The sequence below is a fragment of the Lagopus leucura genome, unplaced genomic scaffold (genome assembly GCF_019238085.1).
Source record: "Lagopus leucura isolate 7727_CA_CO unplaced genomic scaffold, USGS_WTPT01 Super-Scaffold_739, whole genome shotgun sequence".
NCBI lineage: Eukaryota > Metazoa > Chordata > Aves > Galliformes > Phasianidae > Lagopus > Lagopus leucura.
The window spans coordinates 14,239-22,475 of NW_024962255.1; the positions used below are offsets into that span (position 1 = coordinate 14,239).

At 47.7% G+C, this 8,237-nt stretch overlaps 1 long non-coding RNA gene across 3 annotated transcripts; it reads right to left on the bottom strand.

Moving 5' to 3' along the window:
• Positions 1-4,538: 4,538 nt before the first annotated feature.
• On the bottom strand, positions 4,539-7,875 carry LOC122175421. 3 transcript variants are annotated; one of them, XR_006177410.1, is made up of 4 exons: positions 7,692-7,875; positions 6,326-6,430; positions 5,457-5,604; positions 4,539-5,270 (listed from the first exon to the last, which is right to left on the bottom strand). It is a non-coding gene; the product is annotated as an uncharacterized LOC122175421 (long non-coding RNA). The 3 variants fall into 3 exon arrangements; XR_006177409.1 differs by having other exon boundaries at positions 4,539-5,604; positions 7,779-7,875; XR_006177408.1 differs by having other exon boundaries at positions 4,539-5,604.
• Between the last annotated feature and the right edge of the window lie 362 nt (positions 7,876-8,237).

Below are 8,237 nucleotides of genomic sequence, written 5' to 3' on the forward strand. Positions count from 1 at the left end.
ATATATTTTATATCTGATTGCATGTTTGCAGAATATGATTTTTTGTTAAGTAGGATGAGCAGTATGTGGTGGACTGTGGTATTCTCCATTTCAAAGCAGTAGTTGTTTTAACTTTAGTAGTTTAACAGTAGTTGTTTTCCAGTGGACTCATTCCACTGGGTATTCGAATAATAAATGCATTCTGAACTGGTGATTCTGTACAATGTTCAACAGGTGCAGGAGTGCACACAAGGTGTAAGCTTTAAGAAGCTTTCATAGGTCAGCATTTTTAGCCAGTAAAGAAAAGATTCTGCTATCCACAGAGAACAACTTACTCAAGTTCTTATATTCGAACACAAGGAAGGAAAACTGCAAACTTTTTGGGGAAAGAAAACAAGAGTGTTGATCAGTGTTTTCATTTTCTTGTCCAGTTTGTTAAATATTCAGTACCAATGACTTTTCAACAGAAGAGCTGAATGGACAGATGAAAGCAGAAAATAGGCATCAGGTCTGTTTTTTGAATGGTCTGAGATACTTTGAAACATATCTATTACATTCACATCTAAGTTAAAGTCCGTGAAAGTTAAAAACTAGTGATAATTCATAAAATAAAATGTAAAATTGTTCCTGAAACATTTCCGTATGTTAAATGTTACATCTAACACTCATTAAGAGAAAGGATTGCTGCATATGCCTTCTTAACTTTTTTTTTTTTTTTTATGACTACAGAATGGCTCTCTGAATAGCCTCTGCTTTCACTTTCACAAATAAAAGACACAGTCATAAATCAATACTCAGATTTACAACAAATTAACATCAACATCCATTTCTCATTCAGTTTAAGTCGAGGTGTGTGCTTCCTCTGTTTTGGTGTAATTCATAAGTGTACCTGCTTAGTCTGGCATAACCTTGTTAGATGAACATTCAAACCTTAAGGCAAAAGAATAGCTCTTTTCTAATAGCCTTAACTGTTGCAAACCCCAGACATCCTACTGACTCTCAGGGAAGGAGACTGCTCATTTTCATTTCTTCATTTTTTTTCAGTGCTCACAAGACAAGCAGGAGGGAATATACTGAAGGAAAGGTGAAACAGAACATAGCTAGCAAAAGGAGATGAGTGTCAGCCACATTTAGAAAGGACAATTCTGAGGCATTCATAGAACCAGAAAGCAAGTGAGGAAGGCAGGCTAAGGCTCTCTTAGATGTGATCTGATCACAGCAGCAGAGTAGTTGAGGAAAGTAGTTAAATGATCAATAGGGAACTCAAGCCTGCCCTCCAAAGACATCATGGCACAGACAACTCTTGCCTTCAGTTCCCTGCTTCAGCACAGTTTTCTGAAGGGAAAATAACTGCAACTGAGGCAAAACCAGTACACATATAGAAAGAACACTTTAGGCTGACTTAATCTCCCTGCACAGGGGTCTCCAAACACCGCAGTCACAGCCATCAATCTGTCTGTGATCCCATTGCAGTGATGCTGTCATATCCAGTGGGACTGAAAATAGACGGTAGGGCTATCCTCTCTTTGTTAAAGATGTGGTGCTCTGACTCATCCATACGGGCTTGTGGTTGTTAACTGACAGAGACCAGCTCAAGACGCCTGGGACAGACGGGCTTAGGCTCTGGTGGTGCAAGAAGCAAAGTTTATTGTTGTTACAGGGTTTTTATATCTTTTAGCTAGAGGAGTGTATAATACTTAAATCAGATAACATTCGTGCAGCTGACAGCAATACATCATTATTTAATTAGCTCTTTGTGGATTATGGTCAGTACAGTGATCAAAAGGTGTTCTCTCCACAGAACATGTTCTGCTCTGGGTCATGGAACGAAGAAGTTGTAACTTATGCTTGCCAGTTTCACATGGCAGTCCTTCCCTTTCAGGAGGGGCCGCATGTTCCCTGTTTGACCCTTTCAGGCCAGCCAGGTCTGTTTTGCTTAACAGTCTTCCTCAGTTAACCACTTTTTCTCATGTGTATTTGTTGAGATGAAAGGTGAAAGAAGAGATGGAAGATGCTCAGTGAATGCTTCCTGTGTATCCAGATGAAATCTTATAATGTACTTTTTTACATTTAATTACATTCAGTATTTCAAGGCACAGACGAACTTAAAGCAGTTTTTTTTTCATTAAAAATATGAACTGCAACCTATATAGTATGATGTCAAGGCAAACTGCCACAACAGTTAATTTTCTGAAAGGTTTAATTATTCCATTGCTCTCATCATGTTTATTCAAGACAAGCTGAAGTGGTAGAGTTAGCAAAGGCAAAGCTAGCTGTCACTGCTGAGTGCCAAGAGATCGTTTATTTTCTTTTCTTGTTTCCAGAAAGCAAGAAAAATAACAAGATGCACAAACCCTCTATTACAATTAAATACTCATAGCAAAGAACAATGGGAAACTTCCATTGACGTTTGGAGTTTGGAGAAAAGCAGAGCACTGTTTTTCTAACAGTGCATAACCCATTAGAGATCAGTACAGATCTCATTATATAACTAGGACTTTATACCAAATAAGAAATTAATTAACCAAGATCAAGGGCTTCCTCAGCCTTAAAGCTCCTTGTCTGCTCACTCCTATCCTAGTGCTGCATTACTGAACAGCTTATTAGTCTTCCCATGTTTGCAGTACAAGCTAGGTTAGTGATAGCCACAGGGATAATAGGTTTTGCTAACAGTGTATTAATACTGCTTCCTTGTCTGTGTACAATGCAGAGCTCCAGCTCTGCTGGCCAGGGAAACTACCATCATATCATTTATCAGATGCCAATGTGAAAAACCAATAATGCATAACAACCCTGCACATGGAAATCCGTAGTGCTGCTTGTTACCCTGGGAGCTCTGTCTGCATGGCTGAGTTAGTTCCAGTTGGTGCAAAGGTGGCATGGGACAGAAGGCATTGCTTTCTGCCAGCTGGATACAGCTGCTGGCTGAACTTGCCAAGACAGAGCCCACCCTGCATGCCTTCCCATGTACACATGCACCCCGAGAATGGAAGTCCTCCTTCTCTGTGTACCCCATTCCATCACAGCAAGGAAAGATGTCGGCACTCAGTCGAGTTAGAGAGCTCTCACAGTTTCTTGTAGCATCAGAATAGCTCTTAGAATAGTTCTGCTTTATTGTGTTCAACATACATCTTATATACCATTCACTTACAAGCCAAGAATTCCTGTCCCTCTCATCAGTTAATTGGCCTAGCTTCTCCCAAACAACAGTGACAAATGATGAAAGGTTTCTTAAGTGTGATAAGGTTGACAGTGCATACAAACAGAGCCTCCTGTTTACCCTTATACGCAAACAGATCCCATTTGCTCTCTGTCTTACACTCCAGACTCCCAAGGTTTCACTGTGATAGGGTCTATCAAGGAGTCTGATAAACTCTTTGCTGACTTGCTCACAGTTACATCTTCCCCCACAGAAAGAAAACCATTTTGGCACCTGAAATGTTTCTGCTCCTGCAGCCTGGGTACTGCAGTCACAGCTCTGCAAGGGGTCACGTCTGCAACAGGAGGACTTTCCCCAAAGCAGAGGGAAAACAGGGAAATTCAGGAAGAGAGGAAAAAGACTCTTGATGCAACTAAAGATGGTGTGTGCCCAACATGGGGGGGGCAGTCAGCAATTAAAATGATTTCACAGAGGGAAAGGAGAGAGGGAAAACCTTCCTCTCAATGCTGCAAGGCCCTGAGGAGATGAGAAAATCAGACAGAACTGCAAAACGGAGAACACCTTGTCAGTGGGACCCTAAAGAGAATGGGGAGACATATGACAGATGCAATGGGACAGGACTTAACTGGATGCAGTTTAAAAACAAATCACCCCAGATCTTGCTTGGGTGTTGTCCTTTGTCACTGGGTATCCTGGGGATCCCAAACCTCCCAGCTGCTGGCTTTCCACCATACATCCTCCCTTGGAACCAAGCACGCCTTTCCCAGCAGCAAGCAGCAGGCTGGAATGAGTACCAAAAACAAAACCTCCTTGCATCTTTTCCTGTCCTTCTTCCACATGTTGTCTCTTAGTTTCAGAAAATAGGGTCAGACCCCAGTGAAATGAAAGCTCTGGGACAAAACAGCTGCTTTATTCTCCTCTCTGCTTTCCTTGTCCACACCCCACAGAAAGGTTGCTTGCCAAGCAAGGGATGCAATTATCAGGTGTATGAGGGGCAGAGCAAACCAAGCTTAATTTCAAGGGCTTGTTTCTTTCACATTACTTCGCTGAGGTCTGATACCATCATAGAATCATAGAATCATATAAACGTCTGGGTTGAAAAGGACCACAGTGATCTAGTTCCAACCCCCCTGCTACATGTATGGTCACCAACCAGGCTACCACTAGTCCAGGCTGCCCAGAGCCACATCCAGCCTGGCTTTGAATGCCTCCAGGGATGGGGCATCCACAACCTCCTTGGGCAGCCTGTTCCAGTGCTTCGCCACCCTCTGCGTGAAAAAACTTCCTCCTAATATCTAGCCTAATCCTCCCCTGCCTTAGTTTAAAACCCCATATCCTATCACTATCCACCCTTGTAAACAGCCGTTTATCCAAGAAAAAGAACAGCCTAGGGTTTTTTGTTTGATTGACTGTTTTATTGTGGGTGTTTAATTGATTGTTTTTGTTTCTGTTTTGTTTTGTAAGAGCTCATCCACATCCTGCACACATTCCACTTGAACATCAAGGGGAGCAGGGGGTAGTCTTGCAGATGGAGTGATGTAGGAATTCTGACAGGATCTTGAGGTGTATCCAGTTCATCATCTGAAACCTCTGCAACCAAACTGGAAGGGACCAGTCCTCTTGTGCCATCTGTCAGCTCTCCCTGAAACCAGCCATTCTCATCCACGTCTCCAAAGATGTTAACGTATTGTCCGGGGGCGGAGGAAGCTCACTTCTTCTGGGATGAGGACCCTCAAAAGGACTGTAGCTATGGCGAGCTAAGAATCTTCAAATTATTGGTGATACTTGTCCTGGAGAGTGCAGGATGAAGGACAAAAACTCTGCTGCTGATTCTCCACTCTCACTTTCGGGGACGTCCTCTGACAGAAAGCAGCACTCAGGACTGTTCCCAGGACCTCTTTCACGGCTCTGAGTTCACGCTCCAGGCCTTCTAGATGACTTTGAAGACCTCTGGCCTCCTGGATGGCAGAATGGAATGGACCAGAACTATTGCTGAGATTTTTGTTTGATGGGGCAAGAGTCTTTTGTTGCTTCTCCCAGCTCCATTCTGCCCTCATTTCCAGTTGGAACTCTCTCCTAGTTGGTATCAGGATGAGCTGGTTCTGCTGCTCTCTCTTCTCTCTTGCACACTCTGTGAAAAGGAGTTTCAGAAAGGACTACTCCCTGACAGCGAAATAAGGGGAAACTAGGAAGACTTGGCAACATAAGTCCTGGCAGTGTACTGCCAGCAGCTGATTTGGCCGTCCGGGATCCTGGCACTATAAATACTTCATTGCCAAATGCAGCAATTGGGTGTTTTGGGGAAAAGCCAACTCACAGGTATTTTTTGCACATCCATATCACAGCACCACAGGCCAGCATCAGCGCAGACAGCAGCACAACTGAGAACATTACCATGGCTGCGATGTGGTGCTTCTGCACAGATTTCTGAACAGCAGCCTCTGTGCTTTTCCTGGCATTCATGCCTGGAAGAAATGAGACAATGTTCCATGTTACCTTCACCTGCGTTATAGATGATCTCCCAGTGTGCTTCATGGACCCAAGAGATTTTCATTAGTGGGTGCCTCTGTCTCTGGTGCTTAAGCACCGGGTCTTCCACCTCTTGTTGGGTGGGGAGAGGCTGCACAGGCACTACCCGTGTCTTCCTCTGGGCTGAGGGCTGGGGCTGTGCCCTGGGATCTGGGCTTTGTCTGTGGGGAGCACTGCAGAGCAGAATCCCTCACACTTTTCCCAGCGCGCGTGTCCTGAGCTCTCCCGCAGGACACCCCCCAGGTTAGAGGCTGGGCACCAGCCAGCGCGGGGCACAGAGTCAGCCCAGGGAAGAAACACTCCTGCAGGCTCCTATCACACAGGACCCTGCTCATCGCCCCCAGGTGGCTTTGTTGCATAAGGGCAAAGCTCACAACTCTCTGGGAACTGTGAGTGGTGGGAGCTGAGCAGCATCACAGAGGTGTACCTTCTCTGAGCAAGAGAGAGCAAGTCACAGAGCAAGTACCTTCTCTGGCACACCGCTGGAACTGAGGTCAGCCATTTTCAGAGAGCCATCCCTGGCTTCTTTTACACATGCTCTGTGCCCACACGCTCAGGTTTGGCTGCTGAGCTGGTGTGCAAGGGCAGGCAGTAAAAGCCTGCAGGCACACAGTGACTCTGGTAAGTGACGCTGGATAAGCGTGGGACAGAAATTACCTGGCATGCCAGTTGTTGGTGCTGCCTGTGTTCCACTGTCTAAGACCGGCAGTGTGGGATGGCTGCCTTCCTGCAGTGCATCCTGCTCAGTTTCTCGGTCAGTTCCTTTGGAAAGAAAGCAGGACAGTAGGAATGATGTGCTCTCATTGGGAACTGAGCTACTCCAATCCTAAGCTTAGGCAAAGTCTGCTGCTCCCAGCCCCCCACATCCACTGTCACCCCCTCCGTTGCCCAAGGGCATTTGGGACCTCCCAGGAACTGGAGGGTGCCAACCCTCTCATGCCTCCTCAGGAATCAGCTCCTATGCAAGGCCCTCACACCCTGTGCTGTGAGCATCATCAACCACCACAGCCAGCTATCTGCAGGCTGAAATTCAAGCTCCAGCACAAGCACCTTCAGAATCAGCATCTCCAACCCATGGCTTTCACTGTCTGGCACATCTCCAAGGCAGTTTCTCCCTCTGGGGAAGTCAGCAGTGCCCCCAAAGAGTTTGCTGTCTTGGTAAGTCTCTGCTCACTGCTTCTTCTGGAGGAAAGCCCCAAGGAAAAGCTTTGCCACAGAGCCCCATAAGACCCCATAGAGCCCTATAAGACCCCTCTGCTGCTCTTCATGGCCAAGCAGCTGGGAGCAATTTCTCCATGTGCCCTAACTCGGGTTCACCCTCCTTTGTGCTCCAATCGAGCCAGAGCTGATGTGGGGGGGGAGGGGCTCCCACCTTCAGCCTCAGCATGTTCTTTTTCATACGGCCTGCCTAAGTATGACCGCCATCATCTCTTGTCTTTGAGGGAGCAGATGAGGACAAAGGTGAAACTCTCCTCGGGTTGTTTGTTTACGACATCGACAGAGAGATCACCCAGATCTTCCACATGCAGGTATGGCCAGTGTGTGTGGCAGGCTGCCAGGGAGGAAGGCCGGGCTGCCTGCAAGTGCTGGGACAAAAGGGTTTGCCTGTTCAGCCTCTGCTCTCCAACATGGCCAACTCCTGCGGGGAAGACAGACGAGGGGAACGCAGCCATCCCACTTTTGGAAGCACTTTCTCTTCCTACTAGAGCAGAGAGAGCAGCAGCGGGAAGGCGCTGTGGGAGGGAAACTGTCCCCCTGGGAAGGGACGACTGCTGGCAAGAGGGAGGAGTGCAGCTGCCTTCCCCCATCAGCAGCGCCATTCTGCCATCCCACGGCAGCCCAGGGAGCTGAGCAGAGCAAGTCAGGGTTCTGCGGCTGGCAAAGGGAGCTGTGCGAATGTGCCGTGGCTCTTCCTACGTGCGTAACGAAGCCTATTCTCTTTGTATCAGCAGGAGGAGCCCCGCAAAGCCTTCGGCCGTGTCAAATTAGAGACACGGAGCAACTGGGGAAACGCAAAACATACCTGCGTGTAACAAGTGGAAATTCAGGCAATTCGCAAAAGACAGCAGAGATTTTTAGTAGGGAATAATGAAAATAAAAGGTTGATTACTTTCTGCCTGCGTTGAGGGCGATTACTGGAGCAGCGCGTTGGGGCCGGGTGAGGGACGAGTGGCTGACTTGGGTGAGATGCGTGAGGCGGTGTGACGTCATCACCCTGCGCCGCGAGACCGAGGCAGCCGTGCGGAAGTGGTGCGGGGCCGCGCGCTGCTCCAACGGCGCAGGGCAGCTCCGGGGTTCCGAGCGCCGCCTCAGCTTCTACAAGTGGGTGTTCGGGGAGGGGCCCAGTGGGGCCTCGGTGGTGCTCAGGATCGCTGCTCGGTGTGGGGAGGTGCGCTGTATCCCCGTCCCCCCCAATCCGGGGTACATCGCTGCTTCGTCCCCCTCCACGGTTCGGCCATAAAGCCCTCCAGTCCCTCTTTCTGACCCCCAGGGTCACACTCTTCCCCTGATCCCCCTCAACACTGACCATTAGAGCCCACCCCCACTCCAGTTGTCCCATTCCTTTTCG